Source organism: Pygoscelis adeliae, unplaced genomic scaffold (assembly GCF_000699105.1).
Source record: "Pygoscelis adeliae isolate BGI_AS28 unplaced genomic scaffold, ASM69910v1 Scaffold298, whole genome shotgun sequence".
Taxonomy (NCBI): domain Eukaryota; kingdom Metazoa; phylum Chordata; class Aves; order Sphenisciformes; family Spheniscidae; genus Pygoscelis; species Pygoscelis adeliae.
In genome coordinates, this window is record NW_008825303.1 from 3,235,478 (window position 1) to 3,246,266 (window position 10,789).

The 10,789-nt window shown below is 41.4% G+C and overlaps 1 protein-coding gene across 1 annotated transcript in view; it reads right to left on the bottom strand.

Moving 5' to 3' along the window:
- Positions 1-259, bottom strand: part of SCAPER (S-phase cyclin A-associated protein in the ER) — a 258,080-nt gene extending 257,821 nt beyond the window's left edge. The window contains exon 1 of the mRNA XM_009330071.1: positions 145-259. The gene's annotated coding sequence lies outside the window, so the exon portion shown is untranslated. The remainder of the gene's footprint in view (positions 1-144) is intronic.
- Positions 260-10,789: the final 10,530 nt, after the last annotated feature.

Genomic DNA, 10,789 nt, shown 5'->3' on the forward strand with positions numbered 1-10,789 from the left:
GAGCACAGCAGCTGTTCAAGGTCTGAAGTGTTTGCAACCTCCTTGAGGACTGTGGCTTGAACTCTATTACAAATAACCCCAGCATACTTCAGCCAAAGTATTGACAGATCATATGCATAAGACATAAACAGTAGCAACCGTTACCTTGGATTCCTTCTCGTCTTGCTTCTTCAGGAGGTGTATTCAAGGTCTGAGTCTCCTTTCCAGAGGTAATTTTCTAGGCAAAGATTCCCGATTGCTGCTTAGACCTCACTGATTACTGAATACAGCTTAAGTGGAAGCACACGGATGCCAAGAGGAGATTCATTACAAGCCAGGCATCAGGTGGTGTCTAATAGGAACCTGGCTGGGCATTAAGAAACATCTAACCTAAGCACTGGTGGATAACTAAGACACTTTCTTCTCTGGTACTATGTAACCTCTTGGCAGTATCATTGCTAGCTGGCTTAACTGTGCAGGCTTGGAGAACCCAGGGGACTCTACATCAGCACTACACACAGTTTGCTGCACTGAAAGGTCACTGTTAACCTTCAGTGTGACTGGCAACAACTCTGCACAGTATAGGACCCACTGTAAAGGCCTGAAAAGCAGCCTCTGCTGCTCAATACCATCTCTTTTCCCTTGCCTTGTTGTTCTCCAGCTTGCAGGGCTGGGGCATTGAAAGCAAGGGCAGTTACCAGCCACAGAGCTACCAATACTTCACGTGTCCTCAAACAGAAACTACACTCATTGCTAGTGAGCAACGAGAGCAGGAAGGTGCCCTTAGCTTGGCCTTCACCCTGAGATCCATGTCTCCTTGCTGCCATGGGGTCACGGGCACAACCAACGTGGCCGAGCCTCTACAGTAAAGCAGAGTTGGCTGTTACAAAACAAAACTAAAAATGGCATTAGGGTCAGGCGCTACCATCCACCAGCAGCATTCACCAGCTTCCTAAATTAATGACAGTACCCATCACAGGTGTATTTATAGTGCAGCTGTGATGTGTTGGGCATCCTCACTGTAGCTGAAGCTAAAGGAGAAAGAATAGCTGAGGTTTGCTCCCCAGGAAGAGGAAGGAGATAAAGTTGTGATGCTAGGTCACATCGGGCTTCTGGAAAGTAAATGGCTGCTAGGGGCCTGCAGGGGCTGAGGGACTGTTTTTTGTAGGGGAAAGGATACTTGTGTGGAATAACTAGATTTTGGAAAAAGAACAGGAATTAGTGTCCTGCCTGTTATTAACAAAATGACAACGCCCCATCTACTGAGAGAAAGTGGAGAGGGCAAAGAACTTTTAGTCAAACTGTTAGCCATTATCTATTCTTTGTTAGCAATTATCTAATTTCAGTGGCCAGCTCACATTTTGGATGAGGGAAGCTCAGAGCCAGAGTTATCTCCAGATTTGTGCACTCCCGGATCATGCAGAGTGCAAATTTGATCTGTTCCTAGAATGGCCAGATAATCATATTTCCATCAAATTAGCCAGTGCACACGGTACAGTGCTACCAGCTGTTGAAGGACAGCTGACACCTGATCTGGCACAAAGCCGCTTTGCGCAACATTAAGAGCACATTTACAGCCTACCACTGCTGTGTGCCATGTGGCTGCAGCATTTCTGTCTGACACAAGGGTCCAAAAGGCAGATTCACTGTGGTGGTGTATTCTGACTGAAAGCACAGACTAAATCTTGCTTTTAGATATAAAACTCTAATAGAAATCACTGAGACCTCCCAGCAAAATCAGGAGAAATCAGACTTGACATTCCTGAAATTTCTAAGAGGAAAGACAAAATCCTCCAAAACCACCGGGAAAACAGAATTGGACTTAAAACATAGCTACCAGTTTATAGCCAGGGGTTTCCACGGATCATCTTGAGAACAAAGAGCGTACAAAAACAACTGGGGGTGGGAGGGTGAAGAGGGAACAGATATCCTAAGAGGTTCTTTGAAATCAGAAGGAATTTTTCTTATCAGATCTAAAAGAGCCAGTGTTGTAGATTTGAAAACATAAAACAGGACATACAATCCCTGCTTTGCTGCCCTTACCATAATTCAACTAAACCACCAAATCAAGGGCAGACATACAGAGAAGTAATCAGCATGTTAATTGGTACAATACTGAATGAACTATAACTGCATCAGTGGTGCTTTGACATAAATTTTCTTCAACTTTGAAATTCTGGCATTTGCTGTAGCCCCTGCCTCAGGGTAAATGGACACACAGTACAGCTAAAGAAATTCTAGCCTAAACTTGAATGAAATTTCCTGTGTGGGATTACACACTTGGATTGTTCAAGGAGCCCAGGCTAAACCCTTTAATAAAAAAGTGACTGACTTTGTGAAGCAAAGGTATGACTTTGGAGAAGTTATACCTCAGTTTCCCCATGCATCGTGGGGAGTTTGTAAACCACCTTGACATCATGAACTGAAAATCTTTTTGGCACGCTAAGTATTTTTGTGATTGTTCAATCCTAGACTCAGTCTAAGCAAGCTAGCATTGGGTGGTGGTCAGATCAATATTTGCAATGGAAAATCTTGTACAAAAGGACAAATTATATTGTGTACACAGTGCCATTGCTTGTTTTGTAATACAACTGGATGGCTCTTGGGAAGGGGGTTGCAGGCATGAGATAACACTCACACTCAATGCAGGGAGCGTGGGGGAGTTTAGTCCATTTCCCTTCCACTTTGCAAGGGCATAAATGCTCAACAGCTGCATCTAAGGAAGAATTGTTCTGAAATTTTAAGCCGAAAACAGTCCATGGAGGAACTTCTTGGGAAACTGGTGAACTTTAACCTTCCCAGGATAAGAATGTTAACATAAGTGTGAATGGGAAAGCTTTCAATGCACTGATAGACGTGAGAAATGCTTTGTCTCTAGAGAAGGGCTGCACAGCCCTTCTTATTTCTGAACCCCTTGTGAGGAAGGGAGACATGAGCGACAGTGACTTTGTTCTGCTAAGTGGCAGCTAAAGGTTTTACTACGGTCACTGCTCAATTCAGCAGCCATGGGGGGACTCAAAACCAAAGAGAAGCTCTTATTATAGGGATAGGAGGGATCTTGAGAAACGCAGCCTCCCTGCTCTGCAGGGTCCTGTGCCAGCTTTTTTAACCAGAGTGCTTATCAGCACAGGCCCTACATTTAACTTATGTTTGCTCAGCCTGTGTACTGTATCCTCAATGCACCATTTTTTGATGCTGACATCTTTGTTTCCTGCCCATGTACACTAACACTGCCAGGCTAAAGTGGTGGTTTTAAGCTTTTAAAATGGATATTGCATTCAAAGCACAAGAACACTTTGTAGAGTGCTGGACTATTAGTAACAAGCATGCTTCCCAAGGATGGGCATTCTCCAAGTCTTAGAAGTGCCAGGAGTGCCTAGTTCTTCTACAGTATGTACTGGGAAATGAAATCTTGCCTATTGTCTGTGAGGTGTTTGGTAGAGGCCTGGCACAGGACCACACAATGCAATTGTTGCCAAAGATGACTTATCCTTCTCTTACTTGAGAGCCTATGAACACTACCCGTTTACTTGATTTGCTGGCAGCCTCTTTCAGTGGCAAGCATGACTTAATTTCATATCTTACTGCTTCCTTTGTCCAGGTGGGAGAAAAATTTCAGAACTCTGTTCAAAAGCAGTTTTCTAGACTGATTCCCACTTTGGTCTACAAAACAGACTGCTTTTGCATGCAAGGCATCCTAGCTGCTCCCAAGTCCCCAGATGTCAGTGGTTTGCTTAAGCATTTTATTTGCTTGAAGAAAATGAATTCCAGTTCTTCAGTCACAGCCTGATGCTAGCAAAGGTCTGACATTGCAGTTACCCTGGAAAAAGTTATTCTTTGAAATGGGGCAGGAGCCCATTTGGTGAAAGGGGCTGTTGCCTGAAGCACCATACATCCAAGATGAAAGCAAAGCTATTCATTCTCTGGAGCGTCAACAGCAATAGCTCTGTGGCCCTACGCTGGTGTGGCTCACCAGTTACCAGTAGTAACCCATGTCTGCAGGCTTCCCTCTGACAAAGAGAGAAGAGGTTTCAACTCAAAAGCTTTGATGTGAAACATGATCATTCAGTGTCGTGAGAAGCAGGTGAGAGCAAGAAGAAAAAGTTTTGTCCATTGCGTAGCACTAAAAAGTTGAAACTTTGCAGAAGTGCTTCTTTGCTCGCTCCAGCAGGATCGCTAAGTGAGTCTCAGTTAGGTTGCCAGACTTGAGCTCTGATACTGTCTCATTTGCATGATTAAAGTTCATGTCCAGGTTTGGTCTACAAAACCTGGCCATACGTTCAGGTTATGGCTAAACTGTACTTGATGTTCATCTGCAGTGTACATAGACCACAGAAAATACAGCTGAACAGATATCCTGGAGTCTAGACATGGAGGGAAACAACAGCTGCTGCCAGGCACAGATCCAGCAGATATTACTGCAGTCACAGCAAGGACTAAGTCAAAGGTATATGCCTGGACTAAATATGTATCATGAAAACAAAATCTGCAGAGAAGTAGAGAAACAGGTGGGCAAACTCTACATCTCATTTACCCCTGCTACCCCAGCCAGCTGTCAGGCCATTAAACCTGCCTGGGGTGTAACACGTGGCCAAGGAGCAGCTGTACAGCTGTGCTTCCCCAGCACTTCCTTCTCCTCCATCTAGTAAAAAGCAGCCTGTGATTTACCCTTATTTTTGAGCACTAATCCTTGTGATACGCTATACAGAGGAAACATGACTTGTTGCAGGACTACCTTGGTATTTTTTTGCAGATACTCCTTTCACCTGGAATTAGGAGAGAAGGGCAAAGTTTACACCTACTGCTATGTAGGGCACACGCAAACTATGACACTGCCCCATCAAAATCAGATCCACCTAGACTTCCAAAAAGCAGCAGCAACATAATTCTGGTATATGCCACTGATTTTGCTCTCTCCTAGTCAGTCCCAATACTGAACAGTATCACCAAGACAGAGATGGACAAACAGCAAATCCAGGAAAGACAGCCCTACAGTAGAAGTGAAAGATCAGCACTGAAGCAGTCTAGAAATATGAAAACAATATGCAAGACAGTGGGAAACAGGGTTAAGACTGCCAGCATCTTATCGCCCAACAGCCTTGCACAGCCTATAGCAAGCAAATACTGTTGCCACTTTATAGGTCACTGCATCAAGTTTAGCAATTTGGCAGACAGGGGAAGCTTTGTGCTAGCACCAGTTTAGATGCAGCATAGATGTCAGTTTGCTCTCTGGCCTTTTAGCAACATCTCAAGCATACATCATGTTTTAAAAGATGCTGCCCCCAAAAGACCTTTCTATCTACTCGATACAGCTCCAGAGGAAACAGATCAGTTATGAGAAGGTGCAGGGATCAGCAAGGAAAAGATTAGCAAGATGAGTTTCAAAAAAGCACGTGGAAGTAGGCTTCTTATATGTAGAAAGGGCAGCTGCTCCAGTGAGGGTGGCACCAAAGGGTGAAAATTGAAAAAGACACTTTAGAGGCTCAGGTGCCAGTCTGCTAAGCACTGCATTCATCCAAGTGTGTGCTTATGCTACAGGATATAGCACACAGGAAAACCTAAGATCCACTGCACTTGGAGACTTGTATTGCATTTCAGTGGGATTTATCTCAGGCCTAAGACTAAATCAGTTACAAGATCCACTAACTCTACTGTGGAGGCTATCACTACCACTGTTATCACAAGTACTTACTCAAACCTCATCTGAAACTCCAAGTACTTAAAAAATCTCACGAGCTGTCCTCTTCTTGCTATCAAGACAGATTTTTTTTTTTTTTTACTAACTTCATTAAAGTGAGCTTGTTAGACCATTTTTTCCCCCTGTTTAATAAGACAAACACATACCTGATCATGCCTTACTGGGCTATAGTCTGAATGAGATTCTTGAATTCTCATGAGCCTCGTATTAGGTTGCTGAAAGGCAGTAAAGCACAGGACTTGCACTGCAATGTACTTCAAAGTCATTTTAATGGCAGCAAGAAGAAACAAAGCTCAATTAAAAAACACCCTTAAGGCAATTCTAATCCCATGTGTTAAAAAGCTCTGGATGAGGTCAGGCTCACTGCTGTAGGCAAGGTACATGCTTGTGTGCTCCACAATAGCATACACATGTTCAATCATTCTTTGAATAATTTCCCATGCAGTCTGCGCTGAGACCTCATTGCCTCTTCAGCAGAAGGCACCAGACCCGGGTGGTTTGGATGTGCAGCCACTTCAGCTGGGCAGCTAGGGTAAAGTAAACATACTGCTAGTGATTTGAAGCTGCAAATTGAAGTACTGTCAAGCAACACACAGAACAGATCCAGCCACCCCTTTAAATAAAAACACAAACCTTTCTCCCTCCCCAAATCAGCTGGTGTTGCTAGTATTAACAGCTTCACTGGCTGAAGTAACAGTAAAAGTAGTAGCTGCTGAAAAAAAAGTGGCTAGACTTCATAGATAGCATTATCAGCATTTGACAGCGTAGTGAAGTGTGAAAATGTAATCAATGTACTACACTGTAATCAGTCCTACAGAGTTTCTATCAAACCTATCAACAGGGTACCAAGAATTATTTATTGGTTCTGTATTTCCTGTGCTGCAAGATCATACTGTAACAGAGCTGAATTTTGGTAGACTGCGCTACAGAAGACGAGTCACATCAGATTAAGTAGGGGGATAGGAACACCCTACATACTGTATATTCCAAAAAGTTAAATACACAGAAGAAACCTCTTGGGAGCAGTCAGCTACATCTAAAAAGTAAGAAATGTAACATTTTGCTTGCAATAGTAGCAGGATTGCCTTCTATCGAGCTACAAGATAGACAAGAGGAAATCCAAACAGGAACTGAAAGTGTCCGACACAGGAGTCAAGGAAGAAAAGAGCTGGAATGAAACTAAGTCATCCCCTGTCCCCTAAAAAGCACTGGCAGATACAAGCATATCAGGAAGGCCAAATTACACTGACACCAATATTCCTGTCTAATGCAATCCAAAGCTTATTCATTCTTTCAATAGGAAAAAAATATTTCCTGATATATCAACCTTATTTCACTTGCTGCAATTTAAGCCCATGATTTTTTTCTTTCAACAGTCACAGAAAATATATTATTCAAATACATTAAAGGTTTCCACAAAGAGGAAGGGAAGAAACTTAATATTCCCCTTGCTAGAATGCTGACCTTAAAAATAATTAATACATGTGGATTCTGTGCCTGAAGAAGAAAGGCAGGCAGTTAATCAGTGATGCTAAAGTTGAAGGAGAAATTAAGAATTCATGTTTAAAGGTGTTGATGAGAATGGTGTTCAAACTTAAGTGTCGAGAGTGTAAACCAGCTAGAAAACACATGAAAAGGGGCACTGAGAAAGATAAAGGATAATAGCGCAGACCAGAGATCCTGAGCAAGTCAAATTAACACGTGGCTCGGATAGAGTCTACACGGCAAACTACAGCACTGTTGAGCAAACCAAACTAGTTGGTACTGGAAGCAGTGGACCTGTGGTACTCCTAGCATTCATTAAGCACAGGCTGATATATGGTATTTTTTCCTCACTAATATTAAGTAGCCCCAACTAAACTGCATGCTGCCATGGCTCAGTTGCCTTTGATACTTGAGCTTATCTCCAGCTAGCTAGTGGAGGTAACTTTATACTACACTGCAGATTAAAGTCCTATGCTTGAAATAGGGTTCAACAGTAACAGCTAGAAAAACAACCAGCAACTAAAAATGTACTAGAGGAAAACAAAACTCTTCCATCTCGTTCAGACCTACGTTTTTAGTTTTCTCTTGTTTTATTTTTTGTGTTGTTCATTATGACAATGAAGTCCACACTGGAAAATATTGCTTTGAATGTTTACAGGAGCCTGAGTTTCATTATGGTATAACTTCATTTAAGAGGAAGGAGTCGTGATATAGGTAACTTAAAAGCAGAAAACTTGCATACCAGAGTATTACCTGATAGACAGGGCCATGCTGTTCAGACTTTTGCACTGTTCTTTAATACCAGCGTGGTTCCTTACTCAACAGCAAAAAAACACTCTAAACTTAAACAAAATCTCATTGCAATACAAACATTCTGACTCAGGTGAAGAAAAAGCTAGGATGCAAACCTTGCTTAGACAGTTTGGCAATGAGTGAAGCAGAAGGGCATATGGCTTCACCAGCTCACTACAAGAGAAACAGTTTGTGATAGCACTCTTTCACCCACAGGACAGAAACCTAGTCTTCTACTGTCATTTTTCTTAGCATATGAATAGTTTGCTAAGAGCAGACTTTTATTAACAGTAGCAGGCAGCCTGGATCCAGCATAAGTGGGAATTCAGCCAGAAGATGAGTAAGTCAAGAAGCTCTTCTCAGACACAAAACAGGCTTTTGGAAATGCATAGACTTTAGTTCTAGAAGAAATCAAGGGTCTTTAGGTAAAAGCAAGAAATATTGCTCACATAGACAGCAAGAAGCTCAGCATATCAAGACACATTTTAATACTGGTGTTTTAATATATTTACAATGGAGTAAGTTCTCTCTGTATATTTACCCAAATATAGTTCTGTTCTACTACAGGCAAAGTTAAATGCTAAATAAGCCACAATTTCTATTGAAATAGGTACACAGAACAACACTTCCATGAATGGGTGTAACAAACTATACCTGCATTTTTATAATTTATAATGCACCGTAACAGCATCCCCTTGACAAGCAGAACCACCTGATTTTCTTTCATTGTTTAAAGCTTTTAACAGGACACAGGTAAATGAACTACAGCTAGATAAGCCTCACATTTGTCATCTACCTTTAATATCGAACCATCTCCTTTTCTACAGGATTCAGGATTAAGAAATTCTTCTCTACGGTTATACCGAGACTGAAGACTGGATTTCAGAAGCCTGCCAGATCAGTTGCAGTTCTGGAATTCTAAGCAAAACAGATTTACAGCCAATTCAAGGCTTTTAGTACTATGGTAATATTCAACATTAACCAAGCTAAACTATACTGAACCAGTAACAAGTATTTAAGCTGTCTGGCTTCTAATCATCTTCAGAATTCAGGAAGTCTACATAACTGGAAGTGATGACAGAAGGTATGGTGGCAGAAGTCAGTATTATCTCAATCCCTACATGATAACTTGTGTATGCCTCCTTATTTGAGTATGAATCCCACTGTTTGCACTAATTAGCACACAGCAACCCAAGCACATTTACAATACAAGATCATTCCAAGACTGTAAGAAGTAAAACCTCATACTACAGCTGTATTCATGTCTGACTACTAAGGAGGTATCAATTGTTCCCAACTTCAGCAAGTCATACAAAATGCAGTGTATTAGACCCTTGCACGTTTGTGTTTGTTTAGACACACAACACCATAACTCTATCCACACATCCAAGACCTACTGACAAATCATGCAAGAAGGCCACTGGTTCCTAGAAACAACTAATTCACAACAATTAAAAGTTCGGTTGGGCTTCATTTAGACTGTGTTCTATGCTGAAAAGAGCTGTAAAATACTGAGTAGATTCAGAAAAAGTTTCCATATTCCAGCATGAATTATCTGTATTTTCTAAAGCAAGCAGAGACTTCCCTGACCTGCAAGCAAGTACTTGATGCTATACCATCAAGTCATCTCTACTCCAAATCCATGGTCTTCCAGCAAGACTAACAAGTACACACGCTGTAATCTCTCCGTAACTATCCTTACTTCAAAGAGGATATGTTCAGACTCTTGAGTGCGGAGCTTATTTCTGCCTTGTTGCTAGTAAGAGCTGACTACTTTTTGAAGCATCCTTAGCTGTTTTGTGCAACACAGAAGTCTGTTTTAAAACCTCCCCTACTCTGATTCTTAGAAGCCAGGGTCATCTCGATCTTATTAGTCCGGGATCCTACCAAGCATATCTACAATATGCAATACAACATGATGCAGGTAATCCTTAAATTCATCAACACTTCTGATAGTAGGTTATGTTAGCAGACTTGCTACCGAAGTCCCAGAAGGCCTTTCAGGTTAAGCCACACAGTGCACTAAGAATGAAAATCTAAGCCCCAAAGGCATATCATCTGAAACCCACCTTTAGAAATTAATATAGAATTCCAATAGTATACTTCTACAGCAGTGTAACAACTCTAAGAAACTTTAATTCCCCACAAGATATACTGGCCTTAACAACAGACTACACATATTATCTTTTCCTGAGTGATGTTTCTTTGGGTATTTGAGAATATTATGTTGATGTCGGTTTGGCTGAGCATGTCTACTACGCGTGATAAAGCACATAAGCAACTGGTAGGAATTCTGAACATTCCTGGCTTCTGCAAAGAATGAGGCAACTGAAGCCATGGAAAACACAGCAATGACTAAGCATCTGAATAATAAAAGACACATTAGTGCATAATTAACATACAGCAGTTATAGTATGGCTATTCACCCCCTGCTGTTGAGAGGCAACAGATTCTTCCTTAATTATATTCACAAGATGTTAACTTTCCACCAAGTTCAACCAAGTTTGTTGTGCTGTATTTCTCTAGTACTGTTTCAAATAAAAAGAACAAATATGATACAACCAAGCTTCCACCAAACCTTAAATACAGATCTATCGAAGTGAAGCCGCTTAGAACTGGTGCTTTTGTACTAAAGCCTATGCTTCTAGCACACCAGGACTCTATTTGAACAAATACACTGGAGTCTTAAACAGAAAACAAGTCATGTTTATAGGGAGGATATACAGAGATTTATTTAATCAGGTTTACTATTTACAGTTGAGATCACTTTCACATAGTACTTTGCTACTCTACATGGCTACATTGTTTCCAAACCAATTTAAGGTCTACAGTCTA